The sequence below is a fragment of the Nycticebus coucang genome, chromosome 7, assembly GCF_027406575.1.
Source record: "Nycticebus coucang isolate mNycCou1 chromosome 7, mNycCou1.pri, whole genome shotgun sequence".
NCBI classification, from domain to species: domain Eukaryota; kingdom Metazoa; phylum Chordata; class Mammalia; order Primates; family Lorisidae; genus Nycticebus; species Nycticebus coucang.
Genome location: NC_069786.1, coordinates 55,067,053 through 55,090,473, shown reverse-complemented (window position 1 = coordinate 55,090,473; position 23,421 = coordinate 55,067,053). Strand labels below are relative to the sequence as shown.

Genomic DNA, 23,421 nt, shown 5'->3' with positions numbered 1-23,421 from the left:
TGTCCAATTATTATATATTAATAAAAAATAAATTTAAAAATTATATGTAGAAGAATGCTTACGTAACTCAGTCAAGGTCAGACAACGTTTAAGTAATAAAACAAGGGTCTGGATCTAATATCTGTACCACCCCATTTCTTAGAAATACAAATCTAAGAAATGTATAAGACATTATAAGGTTAAAATTTTTGTGACTTAAAGGACAGAATTCTTTATTAATAATAAAATTAAATTGTAAAAAAAATCTTTTGTGATTTAAAATTGTTGATTACTTTATTTCAGCAGATTAATGCTTACTATTTGAGGTATGTGATTTTTTACCCTTTCCAAATATAGTCACAGTTACACTAGTTTTTGTTAGCTCTGCTTGTGATCTTTTGCTTCTCAGTAAACAGATGAACCAACACCGTTCAACAATGTCTGTTTTAACAGATATATTTAATCTGTTCTTATGATTTCTTTCTAAAGGGAGAGATAAATTCCAGTACATTAATAGTTGAGGAATTCAACACCCACTTTCAGCATTGGACATATCATTTAGACATCAACAAAGAAGCATTGGATTTAAATTGCTTAGTATATGTATTTAGAAGTAGAAAGCATAATTCTCAGTAAGTACTCGATAGCTGATTGAATGACAGAACTAGGATTATAGAAGAAAATAATTCTGGAATCAACCAGACAATGAAAAGAAGATAATTGTTCTCTATAATATTAAATCAGAATCTCAGCCCTTCATTTGAGTTAGGATTTTTCAGGTTCAAATTGTCATACTTCTATTTATATTCTTTTTTAAATTATGCTTTCTATTTCTAAGTATATATACTAAAGTGTTTTGAGCAGTTTAAATCCAATGCTTCTTTGTTGATTTTCTGTCTAAATGGTATGTCCAGTGCTTGAAAGTAGGTGTTGAATTCCTCAACTATTATTGCACTGGAATTCCTGAAAGAGAACGTGCAAACTTACAAATGCATGCAGAGTACTGTCATTCAAGAATGTAACATGAGGAGAAATGAAACTCACATGACATAATTTAAGCACAACTATGCTGAAAGAATTGAAGGAACTAGAGGAGAAAGGATTATTTCCTCCTTAGTAGTTAATGTTCACTGTTGAGTCAAAAAGGACAGTGTGGTATTGTGTAAAGATTTATATAAAGAGTGAGTATAAAAAGAAATGATAAAAGAAAAATGTAAGCAGCAGCAGTGGTAGAATTTCAAATGAAGATAAGAAGGCTTTATATAAAATTGCACAGAGTATTTCCCCAGAAACCAGTGTCTTCCTGTGGAAGATGATTTTTAAACATAGAAAGGACTTAATGAAATTATAAAAATGGACAATAGGCTTCTGATAAAGATGGCAGATTGAACATACACATTGACTTAAGCTAAGTGCTGAAGCCTCACTAATATTATAGAAAACAGGAAAGGAATAAATAGCAACAAAATTCTGGAAACTCAAGAGTGATGAATTACTGAATAAATCAGTAATAACTGATTTATCAGATTGAGAGAATCCAGAGGACAATTAAGAAAGTGAAGAGAAACATAGTTTACACATTTGAAACCCCCAAAGCTTAGCAATTAGCAGTTTTAGGTATCTCTAGAATGGGACAGAGGAGAGGAGAGTTACAGGTATGAAAATATAAAATGTTATTAAATATTCCTTAAGTGTGAAAGTCTATTTAGTTGGGTTCCTCAGTTCTCTTCCACTTAACACTGTCAGGTAACAATGCCTCCTTTACCTAGAAGAAAACTGGAAGTTTATTCTGATTGGATAAACCAGAGAGTTTATGGGCTTAGGGACGTTAGACATCTTTGGAGATATACTGTTTAGTGGTGATAAATACATTCGCATTGTTGTGCAATCATCATTATCATCATCTCCAGAATTCTTTTTATCTTGCAAAATAGAAATTTTATTCACATTAAACAATAACACCCTATCCTTAGATATGAGTACTCCAGGTACCTCATATAAGTGGAATCATACAGTATTTAATTCATTTTGTGACTGGCTTATTTCACTTTGCATAGTGTCAGAATTTCTTATCTTTTTAAGGCTAAATGATGTTTCATTGTATGTATATCTGGTAATATTTATCACTCATCTGCGGTGGATCCTTTGGATGCTTCCACCTCTTGTGATATCAACATTTTTAAAATTACATTTTTATTTTGTTTATTAAGCATAGATTAAAACTGACTGTATCACAACATTTAAAATGTTTAAAATTACTTTCATTTGATGTTTGAAGTTCTTTCAGTGTCAACAAATAAACTGGTTTGTTTTTATAATTTTTGTCCAATTCAGTAAAAAAAAAATTGCATCCTCTTTGGCTTTCCATATAAAAAGCGTTACTATTACATTTTCTCTTTTTAACATTGGTTTTCAAAATATCATAATAAAGGCATCTTGAAGTACTATATAAGAAATTTGATCAAATACGTGTAACTGAAGATCTTGGGGGTAAATTTGCTGCTGTGTTATTTTATGTTCACCATTGACTTTCATTTTGCTATCCTTACTTCTATTCTTTTTTTTTTTTTTTTTTTTTTTAGTGAAGAAATCTTAATTTTATAAGAGAGTGAAGAAACCAGTAAGATATGTCCAGGTATTATCTTTAGTGATGTTTCTTATCTTTGTTCTGGGATTCCAGGTAATATTCAGCCCCAGCACTACCACAAATGCAGCAAATCCCCATTTGAATCCTTTTAATAAAGCACCAAAAAGGAAACATTGTTTGCAAAGCCACCCATGTATCTCCAAGCTTTATTCCAGCCCCATGGATCCCTTAGCCCTTGTGCTGCCAGCTTCTTTTGGATAGTTTCTAATGGTGTCCCTTCTATCTTCTATTGTTTATAATCTGGAAGTTCCATTTTCCTATGTCCATGTTCATGTCCATGTCCTTGGGCCATGACTCTTATTCCTAGTCAAGAGGTCTCTCACCAGATCCCTAATTTAATGTCTCCTTACTTCTATTCTTTAATAATTCTACCTCATGCTTCTATTCTTTAATAATTTAAAAAGTGCCAAAACATCAAAAGCAATACGGCAGCTTCATTAGTGTTCAGCCATGTGATACAGGGATTGAACATGCTAATCTGATTGCCACACCTTACCACACATGATATATATATATAAAGTTTTAGACTGTGCTTTTTTTCTTACTGAGTAATGTTATTATTTTATTTATTATTAAAATATGTAATATTTAAATTTAAATAAATTGAGATTTAAACACACTATTACTTATTTTAAAATATGAACACTTTGAAACATTTTATGAAACTCTTTGAGAAATTTCCTTTAAAGTATTTGATTGTAACCTCCTTGTGGACAAAACTGTCTTATTAATACATTTTCGTTCACAGTTCACAGTTAGTACTTAAGCCTTCTTCAAACTTGCTTGTAATAAATACTTGCTAGATTAAAGGGTATTTTAATGTATATTTCTAGTTAGCTGCTCATGCATTCAACAAATTTCACATGTACTGTGATTCAGTTACTTTCTATTAATTATTCTTTTCTAACGTGTCATTTAAAGAGAAGACATTAATATACGAGGTTTCTGGGACCAATTACCAAATCACTGTAGCAGCAATAACTAACTTATACCTTTGCCACACAGATATGGTTAGTACTGGCTAAAGAATCAGCCAGACAAGTGCAGTAGCTCAAGACCACTTCTTTTTTTTTAGAGACAGAGTCTCACTTTATTGCCCTCAGTAGAGTGCTGTGGCATCACAGCTCACAGCAACCTCCAAGTCTGTCACAGCTCACAGCAACCTCCAAGTCCTGGGCTTAGGCGATTTTCTTGCCTCAGCCTCCTGAGTAGCTGGGACTACTGGCATCCACCAGAACACCCAGCTATTTTTCTTTATTTTTTGGTTGTAGTTTGGCCAGGGCCAGGTTTGAACCCGCCATCCTCAGTATATGGGGATGGGGATGGTGCCGCTCACAGGACCACTTCTTAACATAGATTTTGCTTTGAGGGGTGGAAAAGGAATTAATTTTATTTTAGTTAAATGTTAACAATGAAAAGAATATTCGTATCTTTAAAGAGAGCTAGGTTCATTATTGTCAGAAGTTGTATTTGCATTTTCATAAGTAAGACTAAATATATCTATGTTATTTGTATTATTTTAAGAACTATATTATTATCATTTATGCATACTGAACATTGGACTTATTAGGCAAAATGAAGAAGGTTTACTATTAGTCATATTCTTCAAATAAAGGTGTATAAGCATGCAGTCATCTTGGAGATCAAAATCCCTGAGTACATAGAAATATTATTCTCAAAGAATAAAAATTTGCCACACAGGAGCACAAGTAGCCCTTGCCAACTTAATTATGTCTTAAGTGATTATTATGTTAATATTAAGTACTAAGGAATTAAAAGTAATAAACTTGGATATATGATTTTAATTATTTTCAGCATATTAATTTTAATGGAAGAAATTAGAAATTATTATTATTATTTTTATTTTTGAGACAGAGTCTTACTATGTCGCCCTCAGTAGAGTGCTGTGGCATCAAAGTTCACAGCAACCTCAAACTCCTGGGCTTAAACATTTGTCTTGCCCCAGCCTCCCAAGCAGCTGGGAGCACAGGCACCTGCCACAAATGTCCAACTATTTATTTGTTGTAGTTGTCATTGTTGGTTAGCTGGCCCCAGCTGGGTTCCAACCTGCCAACTTCGACGTATGTGGCTGGTGCCGTACTGAGTGTGCTATGGGCACCGAGCCAAGACAAATTATTAGACATTAACTTTTCCTTTTGTATCTTTGTTAAATTTAATTCCTTTGTGTAAAAATTTAAATTTATTTATTTATTTATTTTTATTTATTTTTATTTTTGAGACAGTCTCACTATGCCACTCTTGGTAGAGTGCTGTAGTGTCACAGCTCACAGCAACCTCAAACTCCTGGGCTGAAGTGATTCTCTTGCCTCAGCCTCCCAAATAGCTGAAACTACAGGTGCCTGCTACAATGCCTGGCTGTTTTTTGGTTGCAGTTGTCATTGTTGTTTAGCAGGACCAGGGCCAGGCTCAAACCCGCCAGCTTCGGTGTCTGTGGCTGGCGCCCTACTCTCTGAGCTACAGGTGCCGAGCCTAAATTATTTATTAATTAAAAAATGATTTTTGGAGTACAAGTTATATCAGATTATGATATACTGCCACGTTCTGCAAAACAATGGACTGCAATCCAAAATGGACTGCAATTATGCGTGATCCCATAAAATTATAATTGTGAGGAATCATTGTGCAAAAATATTAATAATGTTTCAATTTAATTATGGCTTCTAATAATATTTTTTCTGTTAACCACAGTTTGTTTCCAGGTCATCATTTCAGATTACAGTTCAGATTCACTTTTCCTTGCTAATGATATTAAGTAATTATTTCTTCAGTGTATGGTTTAATCTACATTAAAAGCCATTTTAAAAATTATTTTATACATTCATTTTTATCTAACCAACAAAGTTATGATAGGCCTAAATATGGAAATTATATCTCTGGCGGCACCTGTGGCTCAAAGGAGTATGGCGCTGGCCCTATATGCCAGAGGTGGTGGGTTCAAAAACTGCCAAAAAAAGAAATTGTATCTCTTTTGGCTTTCCCTTCGTTCCTAGTAAAGGATATTTAGGGAGTGACCAAGTAATATGTAAAGCAGCATTAGAAATGCAGGATTAGGGCGGCGCCTGTGGCTCAGTCGGTAAGGCGCCAGCCGCATATACCGAGGGTGGTGGGTTCAAACTCAGCCCCGGCCAAACTGCACAAAAAAATAGCTGGGCGTTGTGGCTGGCGCCTGTAGTCCCAGCTACTCGGGAGGCTGAGGCAAGAGAATCGCTTAAGCCCAGGAGTTGGAGGTTGCTGTGAGCTGTGTGAGGCCATGGCACTCTACCGAGGGCCATAAAAGTGAGACTCTGTCTCTACAAAAAAAAAAAGAAATGCAGGATTAACTCTGAAATTGCTGATTCTGCCTTTAGTTTTGTGATATTGGTGTTGTTGGTTGTACCTGTTACATGAAAATAATCATTATTTTAATATAAACTAGTTTGTATTTCTCAAAACCATTTATATATACAAAAATATTAAATTTTAAATCAGTCAGGATTAGAACTATTTCAAAAGATTGCATACCACTACAACTTAAAGTTTGTGAAGAAATTAAGATAATGTGTTATGGCTTGGCGCCTGTAGCTCAAGCGGCTAGGACGCCAGCCACATACACCAGAGCTGGTGGGTTCAAATCCAGCCCCTGCCCACCAAACAATAATGACAACTACAACCAAAAAAATAAAAAATAAAAAAATAGCCAAGCAGGCGCCTGTAGTCCCAGCTACTTGGGAGGCTGAGGCAAGAGAATTGCTTAAGCCCAAGAGTTTGAGGTTGCTGTAAGCTGTGATGCCACAGTACTCTACCTAGGGCAACAGCTTGAGACTCTGTCTCAAAAAAACAAACAAAAAGAAACAGTAATGTGTTATATATAAAGCTGAAAGAAAATTTAAAATCATTTTAAGTCCAGTAATTTAATTTCTGAAAACTAAACCCTAGAGTGACTTGTTCTGTGTTACACAAGTAATTTATGTTAGAGACTCCTGTATCAGTGTCTAATTCATACTCCAGTTTTTTTTATTGAATATTAGATGATTTTGTTTCTTTTTAATGTATTCTATTTTTTTCATATTGTTTTAGAAAGATAATCACATTTCAGGCGTATTTTGTTAATAGTATCACCATTTCCCACATAACGATATGAATTCTTGACATCTCTGTAAATTGTTCTCCTTCCTCTGGCTCCAGATAATGAAAACTTAAAAGAGCCTGTGATCTATCTTCAATATCTTTTGCACCCTTTGTTTTCCTTTTATTCTCACCACCAATCTATCAGGTCATGCTTAGATTACAGTATTAGTTACTTACTAGTTTCTGTCTCCAGTATCATTCATGTCTCCTCTTCTTACTCTGTGGATAACATTGCCATATAAACGTATCTGAAATCATTTCTTTTTACACACCTTTGATCATGCTATTCTTTTTTTCTTGAAATTATTTTCCTACCTCTTCATATGTATTCAAATGCAGCACATTCTTCAAGACCCAACTCAAATCTCATTTCTTTCTCCGTACTGGCCCTATCTACCTACAAGGAATGTGACTTGCCCAAAATATGGGGTCTGGTAGTATGTTCAATTTTTTTTTTTTTTTTTTTTTTTTGTAGAGACAGAGTCTCACTTTATGGCCCTCGGTAGAGTGCCATGGCCTCACACAGCTCACAGCAACCTCCAACTCCTGGGCTTAAGCGATTCTCTTGCCTCAGCCTCCCAAGTAGCTGGGACTACAGGCACCCACCAGTTCAACGCCCGGCTATTTTTTGGTTGCAGTTTGGCCGGGGCCGGGTTTGAACCTGCCACCCTCGGTATATGGGGCCGGCGCCTTACTGACTGAGCCACAGGCGCCGCCCAGTATGTTCAATTTTTTGACATCTAAACACATAGTGTCCTATTCTCATAAAGTGCTAGAGTAGGAAGAAACTTTAGATATCACTTATCATAGTCACTTTAGAGTTGATTAAGTGGTTTTCCTGGGTCAAATGATTAACATAGTACTTGAAGAGTTCAGGGTAGATATGTAAATAGACTGAAGTCTCCTATCTTCTAATTTATAACACACTTCCTTTCCCTGCAAGTCTTTTTAGATTCTTTTGCATGAGTACATTTACTTTTTCCTCACTTTGAGGCCAAGAATCTTGTTTTAAGCTCTTTTATACTCCTCTTCGTATTCTGAAAGCAGTAGGCTTTAATTCATTCTTCATTTATTTGTTAGAGAATAATTACTTTCAGGTAAAAGTATAAGATTTTATTTCCGTTTGTACAGGTAATAATGGCCAATGATTACTCTGCTTTTGTTTAAAAGGAATGGAAGAAGTGTTTTTTGTTTTTTGGGTTTTTTTGTAGCAACAGAGTCTCACTTTGTCGCCCTCCATAGAGTGCCATGGCATCACACAGCTCACAGTAACCTCCAGCTCTTGGGCTTAGTCGATTCTCTTGCCTCAGCCTTCTGAGTATCTGGGACTACAGGCACCTGCCACAACACCTGGCTATTTTTCTGTTGCGGTTTGGCTGGGGCCGGGTTTGAACCCGCCACCCTCAGTATAAGGGGCTGGCGCCCTACTCACTGAGCCACGGGCACCACTGGAAAAAGTGTTTTTTTTTTTTTTTTGAAAACGTGTTTTTAATAGTTCTTGATAGTTATCATCTACCTAAATACAATTGAAAAAATTCTCTGTATTTTTCTGCTAGGTAAATGGGTTTCCCTTGTTTAAAATATTAAGAACACAGGGTAGCACCTGTGGCTCAGTGAGTAGGGCGCCGACCTCATATTCTGAGGGTGGTGGGTTCAAACCCGGCCCCAGCCAAACTGCAACAAAAAATAGCCGGGCGTTGTGGCGGACGCCTGTGGTCCCAGCTACTGGGGAGGCTGAGGCAAGAGAATTGCCCAAGCCCAAGAGCTGGAGGTTGCTGTGAGCTGTGATGGCACAGTACTCTATCAAGGGCAATAAAATGAGACTCTGTCTCTAAAAAAAAAAAAAAATATATATATATATATATACACACACACACACTAAGAACACTGAATACAAAACTAGAAATTTTAGCAACATTTCTTGTTTTAATATTTTCAATTTCTAATTCAAAAAAATATTAAAAAATAATTTGGTTACAGATTGTGTTAAATGAAAATAATTCTGTTGTCTTAGTTATTAAGCCATTATTGAAAACTACCTCATATAATCTTTTTAGGTTTTAATGTTTTTCTGAATATGAATATATTTTATGAATATATAAATGCTGAATATATTTATAAAATATATCTAACTTACTTTAAATCTACTTTACAGTAAATCAGATATATTCTGATGCAACCTGGTGCAACAGTGGCTTCCCCTGTTTTCCAAGCTACTTGAGAGGTTGAGGTGAAAGTATTGGTGTTTAAGCCTTGGGTTCGAGACCAGTCTAGGCAATGTAGTGAGAACCTATGTCAAAAAATAAAATAAGGGCAGGGTGCGGTGGCTCATACCTGTGATCCTAGCACTCTGGGAGGCTGAGGCAGATGTATTGCTTGAGCTCAGGAGTTCAAGATCAGCCTGAGTAAGTGCAAGGACCTTTCTCTATTTAAAAAAAAAAAAAAAAAAACAGGAAAAAACAAGCTGAGCATTGTGGCAGGTGGCTGTAGTCCCAGCTACTCGGGAGGCTGAGGACAGAGGATTGCCTGAACTCAAGAGTTTGAGGTTGCTGTGAGGTATGATGATGCTGCAGCACTCTATCCAGGGTAACAGACTGAGACTCTGTTTCAAAAATAAATAAATAAAATAAAATAAAAATAAGAAAATTATCCAGGCATGCTGGCATATGACTGTAGTCCCAGCCACTTGGGAAATTGAAGTGGGAGGATCACTTGAGCCCAAGAATGTAAAGCTACAGTGAGCTATGATTGTGCCACTGCACTCCAGTCTAGGTGATAGAGTGAGACCATGTCTCAAAATAAAATAAAATGAAATAGGCAAAAGGAATTATAGGAAATATATATACTTTAAAATTCTTTTGCAATACAGCATGAATAAAAATGGTACATTAGAAGGCAGCTCAAATATCTCTCAGGTGAATAAAAGCATGGGCTTCATGCTTGTTGTTGGGGATACATATCATCTGCTGTAGATGTATTACAAAGGTGATGTCAAGGTGAAAGCAGGCTTGCAGAATGGTTGGAAATCATTGATATTCTGACTTGGAGGCTGTAAATGGCTCAGTGGCAGATGGAGTCTTTGTCAAGGAAGAAAAATGGCAGCTTTGGAGCACATGGATGTTTTGCTAGCAGCTCAGCACATAGGCTGTGACCTTCTCGTATTCAGTAGTCTTGGGCATGCTCTAATAAATTGTCCTCAGCTTTTATTCACCTAACATAGATAAATAGTGGTCATCACATTTCAGTACAAATTGAGGTTATTTCATTATAAAGAAACATAAATATGTTTTACTATCTGCTTTTTGAAGAAATAAACTTTTAAGGGAACATGGATTTCTTGGTATCAGAAATATTTCTCAGTTGGTTTGCAAGAATAAGAACACCTAACAGAGTTTAATTGTGCTAAAATTTCTAGACCAACCCACTCATATTACAGGTGAAGAAACTAGGGCTCAGAGATTGTGAGTAAGCAGGATTGCTTAGCTATTTCATGGTTTTTAGATTATGACTTATTATTCTTATACAATATCTTTAGTTATGAAGGGAAAACTTTTAAAATAAAACTTAGAATATTACAAAATATACCCCCTTAGTCATGACAGCTGCATAATGAGAGTGTATAATTTTAAATACTTTACTTTTTAGATGCAGATATTTTTATTGGAATGAATTTAGGATTTTCATTTTAATCTGCAATTGCTATACTGCTGAATAGAAAATTTTTTGTTGATTAGAGAGTTTATACCTGGATTATAAAGTTATAAATGCCTAGCTAAGTTCTTATTTCTTAATATTTTACTTGAATTAGAGTCAAAGTATATATCTTGTGTTGACTTATGTGTGTACTTTTTAAAAGTACTTTCTTTTAGAAACATTACATTTTATATTAAAATATTTAAGGGTTTTGTAGATTAGGTACTGATACTTTTGAAAAACTCTGCATCTATTAGTGAGAATTTCTTTCTGTTTTTAGAAGAATGTGTATCATGAGAGTATATTACAATGTGGAGTATGTTCATTCGGGCAGCTGACCTATACTAAAGAATAATAAGTCATGGCTAAATCTAAAACTTCCGCATTACATATACTACAGTACTTGATAATTACTAAAGTTATAGAAAAGAAATACTGTCTATCATTTAACAAAACAACTCTTTGCTTAAGAGGGTGAAGGTTACTACTTTTGATACTTCTGGTTGTAGCTCTAAGGAAGTGCTGTTAAAGAGAAATTTAACAACACTTTTACTAAAATGCTGTCTGATCATTTTCTAAAAGTAAAATTATATAATAATTTTATTTTTTTATTAAGACAAAAACATGAAAAATTAGAGCTGAAAGCTTCAGAAATCCTAGAGTTTTTTTCTTAATAAATCCAATCAAATCTTTTCTATAGATGTGCAGAGTATAAGCCATAACATCTTAATTGAAAATACTATTCCTATCAATGGATGTGTTGGTATGGTATTTTACCCATTATATACTTTAATATAAAATAAATATACTTGGATAGAAGCTAAGTGATGATTGCTAAATTATTCAACAACTAATTATTGACTAGCTAGTTACATGCACATGCTAAGGATAAGGCGCCGAACAAAACAGAGACGTGGCACTCAATTGGCTAAACGATTTTCCATAATTGTTGTTTCATAACTTCTCTGCTCTCCTGAAATATCTCTCCCTGCCTGCTTTTTCAGTAAAGACTTCATTTCTTTTTTTCTCCTATAAATAATTTCTCAAATTCCTCTTTTCTCCTCTTTGTGATATCTAAAATCATACTATAAATTTTCATCATGTCTCTCCTGGGCTGTCATAGAAACTTGTTAATTAGTCTTTGCCACTAGTCTTCCCGCGTCTAAGTTCATCATCCTCTCAGTGATGATTTAATTGACATCAAAAATATGACTAGGTTATTTACCTACTTAAAATCTTTTACTAGCTTCCAGCTACTACAGAATAAAATTTAATCTTATTTACTGGGCAGATGAAATCTTCCACAGTCTTTCCCCTACCTGCATATAAAAGTATGCCTCAATCTCTCTCCAATTTTTAAACCATTTATACTTCCTTAAAGCAGGAGATAAGTATACAGTCCCTTTGCCTTTACTCAGTGCTGTTATCTCTTCCTGACACAGCTTTCGCCTGTGAGTAGCTTAATTCTTCATTCTTAAAGGTTTAAAGCAGATGTAATCTTCTACAAGAACACTCTCAAGCGCTTCCTGGGCAAGTCAGGTGCACTCATGTCTAATTCCATCAAAACACTGAAAATAATGAAACAAAAATATGTGTTTGTGTTTTCCCCACTCTATATATCCTATACTTTGTAACTGTGTTAAGTGCCTAATACTTATTCCCCAACAAATGTTGAATTAACTTGAGTAAGTAGTTGAAGGTTCTCTGATGAAAAGATCTATCAATTTCTGTCTTTTTGTACTACAGAACCTGTTTGGATCATAGATTTAAATGCAAAACTATAAAGCTTTTAGAAGAAAACATAGCAGAGGGGAATCTGTAAGACAAAACGTGGTAGTATTCTATATAATGCAAAAAAGTGATTAATAAAAAATTTGTAAATTGGACTTTATAAAAACGTAAAACATTTGTTATGTAAAACATCTTGTTAAGATGGTGAAAAAACAAAGTAAATGTTGGAAGAAAATATAATACCTGAAAGCCACTTATCTGATTTATATTTAAGATCTATATTTAGGATTTGTATTTAGTATATATAAAAGTATTCAAAGCTCAGTTAAAAGTACAGTCTAATTAGAGAATGATACGAACAAACCATTTCAGTGAAGAGGCCATATGGATGTGAAATGAGCACATGAAAAGATGTTCAGCATCACTAGCCATCAGGGAAATGCAAAAAGGACTCATCACTATATACCTCTCAGAATAGTTAAAATAAAAAATAATGGCAATACCAAATGCTAACAAAGATGTGGAGAAATTTGACCTCATAACATTACTAATGGGAATGTAAATAGTACAACCACTCTGAAAAATAGTTTGGTAATTTCTGGGAAGAATCTAAATACATAGCAACTGTACTCCTGGGCATTTATCCCAGGAAAATGAAAACTTACAGCCACATAGAAACTTATACATGTTTTTTTGTAGCAGCTTTATTTGTAATAACCCCAAATTAGAAACAAGCAAAATGTTTTATAATAGGTGAATAGTTAAACATAATATGTCATCCATACCATGGAATGCTACTCAGCAATAAAAAGGTATGAACTATTGATACATGGAGTAATTTGGATGGATGTTAAGGGTAGTAGACCAAATTAAAAAAAAAAAAGTCCTCTATAAATGTTATTTTATGGTTTCATTTATGTGACATCACAAAATGACAAAATCACAGAACAAATTAGGGGCCACCAGGGTTAGTGATGATAGAGGAGTAAGGCTTGGATGTGATAGGTGTGACTATAAAGGAATAGCACAAAGAGAGATCTTTGTGGTGATGGGATGGTTATATACATTTTGATTGCTGTCTTGGTTACACAAATCTACACGTGATAAAATGACATGGTAGTTAGGTTCATGGTTCTGATACTGTACTGTATGGCATCATGTCCTAAAATAAAATGCTAACAGATGTACAAACAAAACCTTTGTTTCTCTCAAATTTGTTGTTGGCATACTAAAGATACGTGTCTATGTTAATATGTACAGCTATAGGTCATTCATTATAACTGCTACACATTTATACCTATTTTGTTATAAAAACAGCACAATATTTTTGTTCATTTTCTAGTATTTCACTATATAGACAGGACTGCAGTTTATTTGTACATGATTCCTTATGTTCATACAGGGAGCTTCCCTGGGTTAGATATCTAGAAGGGGAGTTACTATGTTATGTGCTATATTCAAGTTTGACTTTATTATTTATTGGCTAATTTTTTTCTACAGGTGTGGTACCAATTTATACTGCTGGTGCATAAAAGATTTCCTGCTCTACATTTTTAGCTTTTGCTTAATTTTGCCTTCCCACCCTCTTTATATAAAACCTGCTGTAAAGTCCAATAGATTTTACTTCTACAATATAATTTTTTATTTCTTGTTCTACTTTGATCAGCCAAGAAGTAAAAAAAAAATTTGATTTATCTTGGCTTCCATATATGAATAACTTTCATATTCATCTCCTTATTTGTGACTCTTTTACCACAAATTTAGTACAGAATCTTGCTCCTTGCCTAAACTATCTCAGTACACTGAATATTTCAGTATTCTTATTAGACATTTCTTTCTGCTCCAGTTCATCCTGTTTAAAACTGCTAGATCAATATTCCTTTTTATTCTTTTTTCGAGACTTGGTCTTGCTCTGTTTCCCAGGTTAGAGTGCAGTGAGTTCATCATAGCTCACTACAACCTCAAACTCTTGGGCTCCAGCAAACCTTCTGCCTCAGCCTCTCAGGCGTGTGCCACATGCCCAGCTAATTTCTCTATTTTTTTGTAGAGATGGGGTCTTGCCCTTACTCAGGCTGGTCTTGAACTCCTGGCCTAAAACATTCCTCCTGCTTTCACCTCCCAGAGTGCTAGGATTACAGATGTGAGCCACCACAGCTCATCATAAATCTGCTAGATCAGTATTTCTAATGTAAGTAGTTAACCATTGTTTGTAGCATTAAATTTAAACACATAATATAGTATTTTAAGATCATCTCCCATAAGATCTTAATCTACCTTTTCAGTCAAATATGCCTCTCACTGTTTTCTACATATGCCCTATGTGCTAGCCAGATACATTGCTTTGTTGATTGAGGCATTCTTTGATTTAAACAATAAATATTTAACAGACTTCTATTATGTGGTAAAAAGTACTGGTTGAGTATCTTTTATCTGAAATGCTTGGGACCAGAATAGTTTCAGATTTTAGATTTTTCAGATTTTGGAATGTTTGTCTATCATATATAATTGATATCTTGGGGATATCTAAAAAATGAAATTTATTTGAAATTTTGGATCTTAGAGCATTTTAGATTTTGGGTTTTTGGATTAGAGATGCTGGTCCTGTATATTAACACTTGAGTTTCATAGGTGCTACTCCTATAAAATAAGAGCTATAAACATGATTCCTGTTTTTAGGGTGCTTGGAAGCCACCTCAGCCTATTCTTGGAATACATCCAGTACTTTTCAGCTGCTGGTCCTTAGCTTATGTTCTTCCTTCATTTGGGATGCCTCTTTAAAGCCCTACACACTTTTCAAGGTCTACTTCAGATGTTGTTCTTTCATCAAGTTTTTCCAGACATCCTCATTTAATTTTACTCCCATAGTACTCTATTAATTCCATTCTTATGGCACTTAATTTATCTTTTTAAAGCATATATTTATCTTTTTAAAAAATTGATACATAGGGTCTTACTATGTTGCCCAGGGTGGTCTTAAACTCTCAAACTCCTAGCCTCAAGCACTCCTCCACCTCCTGAGTAGTTGGGACTACCATGTATTTATCTTATCTTTCCAAGATAATAAGTAATTTGTCCATTCACCTTATTATTCTTGTAGTACTTAATGTAATGCCTTGTGTATGATAACCCTACTATGAAAATAATTTAACTGAAGGTAACATTATATTAATTATATCTAGCTTCAACTTGACCTATTTAGGAAAAGATCGATTTGAATTAGAAAACTAATCACATAATTTTAATCTAGTGTTCTTACAACACTACACAATAAACTTTAGGACTTGTTTTGACGAATAGGAAACTTTTTGTGATAAATACAACAGCTTTTGCAGACATTTTTAGACTCTTAAGTATGTCCCTTTTCTCAAGTTAGGGTGTATTCCATGGAATCATATTACCTATAGTTGGTTCTCTTGAGATGCCTTGGCAGCTGCTGGGTGCCTCCATACCTCAAAAAGCAGCTCTTTGCTTGTTTCCTCCTATGCTGGGCTTCTTCACAAATTGTATTTGAAGAAAGGACCCTTTTGCTGAATTAATTTAAAATTATTGCTAAGAGTATAAATATTTCAGCTTTATTTAATATTTTCTAAAATCTTACAAAAACGTACTGTTTCTGCGTAATTATTTCTTATATACCACAAAATTCAAATTAGTAGTACATATGATTGAGAGTTCAGATGAATTAAACAAAAGCTAGGCAAGTGGTCTTTAGGTATGACAGATAAGTTATTTATTCTCAGAGTATTCTGTCTTTTAATATCACTTTTTGGGAGTTGTTAGAATATTAGAAGATACTGGAAAATTCCAGTACTCTGAAGAAATAGTCTAGATAAGGGCTTCTTTAACTTTAATGTGCAAAAGATTCTGATTAAGTCAATCTGAGTTAGGGTCAGAAATTCTGCATTTGTAACAATAATTTCAACATTGCTGTTCTGTGGACTGTAAGTAGCAAGGAGCTAGATGACCTTCTAATGCCTATTGTCACATTTTATTTTTACATTGTTTTCCTTAGTTAAAGAAGGCTTTTGATTCTACATAGATGTTTGTTTAAACTATTTCTCTAGAGCCTCATTTATATTTTTCTATTTTAATAGAAATTTCCGGATTTTTTAAGGGAAATACACTGTGTAGGGATTAATGATTGGTTGCTCTGTGATTATGTGGTTCTTTGCTTAAAATCATCCTTCAACGTTTGCAGAATAGCCTTGACAACTATTAGACTGTGGCAACTTTCAGAGAATTTAAGTTTAATAGGAGTATCTAATTATTTTATTTACTTTTCTAACAGAATTGTAATTCATACTGCCTTTTGTTATTTTTGCAGGATACTGTTTTTGGGGGTTTTTTGCAGCTTTTTGGCCGGGGCTGGGTTTGAACCCACCACCTCTGGCATATGGGGCCAGCGCCCTACTGCTTGAGCCACAGGTGCCGCCCAAGGATACTGTTTGATGTTAGACATTAAGGTATTATAAAAACAAAAATAGGAAACTTAATTTTCTGTTTGACTTTAGTTGGTGTAAATACTGCTCTTTTTCTTTAACCTGTTTGTTATTATCATGAATTAGTACCAGTTATATACCATAGACGCTCAGCTGTTAATTTTATCTGTAGCACAGGTGAATTGAAAACCTAAAGGGACAACCAATAAAATAGATATTTCGTTAAACTGCTTATACTCAGAAGGATATAAATCAATTTGGGGGAACATTAATACTTTTGTTTAAGTTATATTACATTAAATACTTTCACAGCCTTGTGCTTTTGTAGAAAATCATAACTAAATCATAAATCTTGAAGAAAATCTTCAGAATTGCTATTTTTTCCCCCCAAACATCCCGTGCTTCTCTGGCAGAATTGCTTATTTTTAAAAAATAGAAATTGGCAGTCAGCATTTGCAGACCAGAAGAATAAAACATCTGGGGGGAAAATTATGATTTGTATGTAAAACATCATAATGATTTTCATATTGATAGTTACATTAACCCTACATTATCTCATTTAGTATTTGTCCATAATAGAAATTGCTGAAGAAATTATCTTATTTCAAAAATAACTTTAAAATATATTTATTATTCATTCTATTTTATTTATTTATTTATTTGGAGACAGGGTCTCAAGCTGTCACCCTGGGTAGAGTGCCATGGCATCACAGCTCGCAGCAACCTCAAACTCTTGGGCTTAAGTTATTCTCTTGCCTCAGCCTCCCAAGTAGCTGGGACTATAGGTGCCCACCACAATGTGCAGCTATTTTTTGGTTGTAGTTGTCATTCTTGTTTGGCAGGCCTGGGCTGGATCCGAACCTGCCAGCTCCAGTGTATGTGGCTGGCGCCCTAGCTGCTGAGTTACAGATGCCGAACCATATTATTTTATTTCTTAATAAATAAGCACTCAACTTGCCATTAAAGTTTTCATATGGAAATTTATAGCAAATGTTGATAAAAAAAATTTTCAGACCTGATCCAACAATTTTCTATAGAAAAAAACCTCCTTTGTTTCTTCTGGTAGCATCCATTGATTTCTTTAAGGTATATTAATAATGCTGATAGAATTAATCAGCTATTAATCACTATTAATTAATAGTGCTGATAGATTCACATTAAAAATAAATGTGATGAATAAAAAGCAATACTTGGTAATATTAAAGTCTTGATTTTACTTCATAAGTTCTAAAACCTAAAGGACAAAAATACTGAAAAGGTCAAGAAAAAAATAAAAGGAAGAACAAATGATGCAAAAAGAAAATGACACTGAGGTCTTGCTTTAATACATATGTATTTCAGGTTGATGGTTGATTTCATTAGCAAATCTCATTGTTATGCAATGTCTGTTCTTCTGCAGCAAAATGAATATTGTAGTCTCAGAGGCTCCATGTGTACCTATTGTCCTGTAACAAATGAAAATACACACTTTTGTGTTTGTCTTTGGTTTAATTGGTCCATTTTGTTTTTAAAGAAAATAAAAAATTGAATTATATTATTTTGTTATATTTTTTCAAAAGTCCTTTAAATTTATATTATGGATATGTTTCCTACTTTCATTCTCTGAAGTAAGCAAATAAAAGGTGGTTAATAATGTTGACTGTGTATTTTATACTATAATTTTTTTAATGAATAGAATTAATCTTGATTGGTTTAAACTAGTAATTAATATGAAGTACTGAAGCATATGCTTTCTAATATTTTTAAATGTTAGGAATTGTTTTTCTTATTGCAAGAAAATATATTAAGGCTACTACCTTTTGCAATAGCAAAAATTGTATGTCGAGATTACTAAGATTTGAGTATTCATAAAATAAAAAATGTAGAAATAAATTTCAGGGGCTACATATTGGAAAAGTTCATTTAATGATAATAAAGTAATAGGCTGCATGATTCTTATGTAATGACTTCAAATATGGATCAAATTTTGCCTAGGACACAATTGTTATTTTAGTCATTTTGAGGTTTTTCAATAGTTTACAAAATCTATTCTGTTTTTGATAGTGTTCTCAAAAGTTGTCCTCACAATTGAAATTCTTTTGACAAGCTTGAATATAGAAAAGCCAAAGGTTTGATTAAATATGGGTTCTTTGTATACTATGCAGAAACTAACTGTATGGTAAAAATTTGCCCTCTGATTCACTTGACACGAGTCTAATAAATATCACAGCTTCTTTGAACAAACATGAGCTGTTATAAATATATGTAGCTGTTTATTAATACATCACAAGTTAATTTGTACTTAGAGGATTTCAAGATCTGGTAAGGGATACACCCGATAAAGAGTAATGTAGAACTTAAATTATATACAGAAAGAAGACTTTAGGGGTTCAAATAGTCAGGCTATGAAAAAGGTGTGTCCCGGGAGTGATGAGAGCTAAACCAATAATGAGGTGAAGGAAGCGATGGGAGGCAACATAAACATCATCTGGGAGGTAGGAGGACATAAATTTACATCTTTGGTAGAAAGAGAAGAGACCACCAACCCACTGTAATGAAGTTATGAACACTACTATTTACCTCACATGAAAATCAGAATGTATAATTGTTAACTTTTAATTAAGTCCAGATACTGTACCGTGGTAGTATGTCATTTGGCATCATTGGTGGACCTTGTTTTTTCTTGTATAATAAAATGACCAAAAAAATTGTAAAATTTAACAGCATCTCAAATAAATTATCTGATGGTTTCTAAAAATAAAACCCAAAAAATGGGAGATTGGAAATTCTCGTTATATTAATTTTACTGTCTCCCCCCTCACCAATCACATAAAAAAAAGTACATGCTCTTAAAAATACGCAAACATGAATCTTCTACAGAACTAATATGAAGACAAAGTCAGATTTCTCTACTATAGTTACAACTAAAATTACAAATACCAAACTGAGGAGGAATAAAAATCAATGCAAATTGGACTCCCAGCTATTAAATTAAGTAGGATTATAGATGGTGACCAATAAAAAAGAGGAACTCTTTTAAGTTAAAAAGAGACGTCCCTTTTAATTATCCAGACCTACCCACCAGGGTCTTCTCTTGTACCTGATCCGAAACTACAGTTATCTCTGCATGCCCATGTCATGTACTTATCTAGCATAAGAACCTGAATTTAGAAAAATAGAACCTGAATTTGGAATATAAATGCGGACTGTGAATTTTAACAAAAGATTTTGGGGATTGTTAGTGTCTCTTTAAAGATCCAGATTAGATAAATTGCAGAAGACTTCCTAACAAGATGGCTTATTTGGGGGTAACTTTTCATTATGCTTTCAAAAACTCTGACATGTGCTGAGGAAGTAAAAGAACAATCCATGTGATACATGTTATTTTAATTGCTGTATAGATGCTGTCGAGGAAGCTATTGTATGGTCCAGTGTTACATTATTGAAAAGTATCTTAAAAACTCTAAATTCTGAGTATAAGAAAAAGCTTTGGAGATTATTTGTAAAATACATCTTTAGGAGAATGAGAATTTTGTGAGTTGATCTTCTTACCTACTTTACTTTGATTGCTAAGAAGCTCTGAGCTGAACCACCCATCCATCATAGACTTGGGCAAGATCTTAGGACAGGTGTTTCTGTGTTCCACCTTTAACTTGTTTCATATTTTTGGCTTCTTCTTATATTCCCTTCATTCATATTAATTTTAAAGGCATTCTCTTCTATTTGTAGTTTTGTAAATCATCTTAAATTATGCTGGAATTAGATGAGGTATAAATAACCATGTAATACTTATTTACCGCAGCTGAAGGAAAGCAAGCAAAATTAGGAGCATTTCTTCTCTTGTCCCTGCCCCTGCCTCCCCACTTCAGTGGTATGGATTTCTTAAGTCACTGAGAATTAATTTCTGTGGTTTCTTAGACTTGCCAGGGGTCAGGGGAATTTTTTTTCTGAAGCTTTTAGTGTGTAAGAGCCACCAGGTACAGTTAGTTGTGCTGAATGTGTCCTACATAAGAATGACTGACTAAGAGGAAAAGTAGGGCTAAAATACACGTCAGGAGAGGAAAAAAATGCCTTTTTCTCATTTGTCAGCTCTGAGGGGGGAATCTTTTCTTAACATACAGGATGCCATATAATATTATGTTGGTTTTTGACTGAAGTGTAAATTCATATTACCAAAACTTGCTGACTCTTAATTAAAAGTCAGCATAAATGAAACAAAATATCAAATGTATTTTCTGTACCTCTTTATGTTTTTATTTCATCATTTTTTAAATTCGACCCATTATGGGGATCTAAGATAGTTATGGATCTTTGAAATAATTGAAATAACAATTTCTAATTTAAAATTTTGTTTTATTTTGGCATATTAATTACATTATCAAAGCTACATTTGTAATAGGAACTACACCTTAAATTTTCTACAAAGGAAATAAGGACTGTGTTTTGCATTCCAGACAACTATAGGATATCTGGGTTATTTTATTTGACCAAGAAATTCAACTGAAACTGTTTATAGTCACAGTTTTTTTGAAATTTGCTTTCTATTTCATGTGTCATTATAGTGATTAGTGACGTTAGTGAATTGTGTTAATGTGATTCAATACTGTATACTCTTTCAAAATGACACATTAGGTGTACATAAGGAGATCTGCTCTGAGATTCTATACCCTTGGCATAGTCTTATCTAATTCAGTGTTGTTTTGTTGTTATTGATTTTTTTGTCATACTGTTGTGTTTTCTATAAGGTACATTAGAACTATATTTTGCAAAATGAGTAAATGCAAACCCAATTTAAGTAGTATAATTTTTAATGTCTTGGTATGATGATATTGTTGTAGAGAAAGCTCTTTGCATTAAAATTAAGGTTTACTATATTTATAATTGATAGGACACAGATGCCTGGCCTTAGTAACACAGAATTTTTAATCATGGAAATTTTGCAGATTTAAAAAATCACCTAGATAATTTTTAAAGTAGTGAGTTCGTTTCTCAATTTGGAATTGGATTATTTTGTTTTAAAACTATGGTTAATTTAAATCAGCCCTCATTAGACTATATTAGAAATTTCAGGGAGTGAAAAAAAAATAAAAAGCCCAGACATTACATGAAAACTAAGGACAAGGAAACTTAGTTTTCAAACTAACAATGTTTTTTCTAAAACGTTCACAGGTAAATTATTTGTTTTCATTTTGAAATATGAGTCTAAAAAATGGGGTAAGGAATAGCTCCAAGTTATATAAACTTTTTGATTTATATAATTATTTTTCAAAGATCGCCACATAAATTATAAATTTTAAGTTATAAATTATAAATAATTTTTTTTTATAGGAAGTTGTAGTAAAAGTAGACTGCTTTGACTAAATTTTTGTTCTGATATTTTATCATAATTCAGAAATTTATCGTCTTTCTTGAAAAAACTGAAATTTAAAGACTTCTTCATTATAGCAGCATTTGAAACAATTAGTCTTGTTTTTTATAATCTTGTTAGCATTGCCTGGTTACACAATTTATTTGCAGAACTAACTTTTGAAACCTGCTTAAACTGTTAGTTTTCAAGCATTCCTTATTGTAAACTGTGAGTTTATACTTGTCAGGAATAAACTCTCCTTTGAAAAGGAAGAAAATAAGACAGTATACTTCTCCTTATTTTCTGTTTTGTTGTTGGTAAAATGAGGAACGATTACTTGAAACATCAGCCTTACCTGGCTTAGTTTTATCACGTGGGCATTCACGTTTACTGGTGATCTAAGTGCTCCACCTGCCTTTCAGTTTGTTTACCAGGAAATCAAGATGTGTAAACTGCAGGAAGTACTATTTGACCCTCTCCGACAGTATCTCATTACAATAATTGCTAATCTCTGAATAAGACAGCCATGTTTTGTGAGTAACAGAGAGAGAGAGGTTGTGTTAGGTAGATTTTAGGTGTTTCAACAAATAGAGCTTTGTAAATGCTTACTCGGATTATGTTTTCATGATAGCTTTGATAAAAGACATATGTTGACCTTTAGGGTCAGCAAAGCTAGGACACAATAGTAGGTATTCTTTCATGCCTTTTAGCTGAAAAATATCACGGCTTGTTGTTTTGGAGTGCTGTCACTGCTCTGAATCGAAAGGATAATGGCTACTTCCTGATTAAACCCACTCTCCACAGTAAGCTGTTAATGTTATACTGTATGTCTTTTTCTCCTGTAAATGCAAGAGTATTTGATGTTTTCTTTACTTTTTATCATTGTATTTTCATTAATATATCTCTTATAAATATATCCTGAAGTTGAAGTTTACAATTTGAGTAGAAACTACTGTTTTAAGTTTGGAGGATTTTTTTTTTTTTTAAATGAAAAGTATTTCTGTTTGAAATTTTAAATCCAACCATCTCATGTACTTACTGCAGATTCTGGTTGAAGAAATTAGCTTTATTAAAAAACATTGACATGATAAAGCATATTAAGCTCCCACTTTCTTGGTACTCTAAACAGAATTTTAAAAATAACTTACGTGGTAAATCAAATTTAATTTTTTTTTTCAAATTTAATTTTTTAAAGAGACTACTTGGATAAACTCTTATTTTGATTTAACACATTTCATAATTGTATTTTTATGTATTGTCAAAATATGTTGATTGTTGTTTTAATTATTAAACCAAATTATTGAGATCCTTATGATATAAAAACAATGTTAAGTATCCAGAATATAAGAAGGGAATAATGAGCTTCTTAGTTTTAATCCTGCTTCTGGCAGTCACTCCATCTGTGGTCTTGGGACAATCATTTAAACTGCTTACCTCAGTTTTCTTGTCTATTACCCAGATGAGTGCTTAGGTAAAAT

The 23,421-nt window shown here is 33.4% G+C and overlaps 1 protein-coding gene and 1 pseudogene across 19 annotated transcripts in view; one reads left to right on the top strand and one right to left on the bottom strand.

The window, feature by feature from the left end:
- The window catches only part of BAZ2B (bromodomain adjacent to zinc finger domain 2B), a 303,102-nt gene that overhangs the window by 87,731 nt on the left and 191,950 nt on the right, over positions 1–23,421 (top strand). Inside the window, exon 1 of one of the 19 annotated variants that reach the window (XM_053596944.1) lies at positions 22,438–22,746. The exons of 16 other annotated variants lie outside the window; for them this stretch is intronic. The gene's annotated coding sequence lies outside the window, so the exon portion shown is untranslated. Of the gene's footprint in view, positions 1–22,437; positions 22,747–23,421 lie in introns of those variants that run through there. 2 more of the 19 variants (XM_053596947.1, XM_053596955.1) reach the window with 2 other exon arrangements.
- LOC128589972 (NADH dehydrogenase [ubiquinone] 1 beta subcomplex subunit 3-like) lies at positions 2,624–2,964 on the bottom strand (annotated as a pseudogene).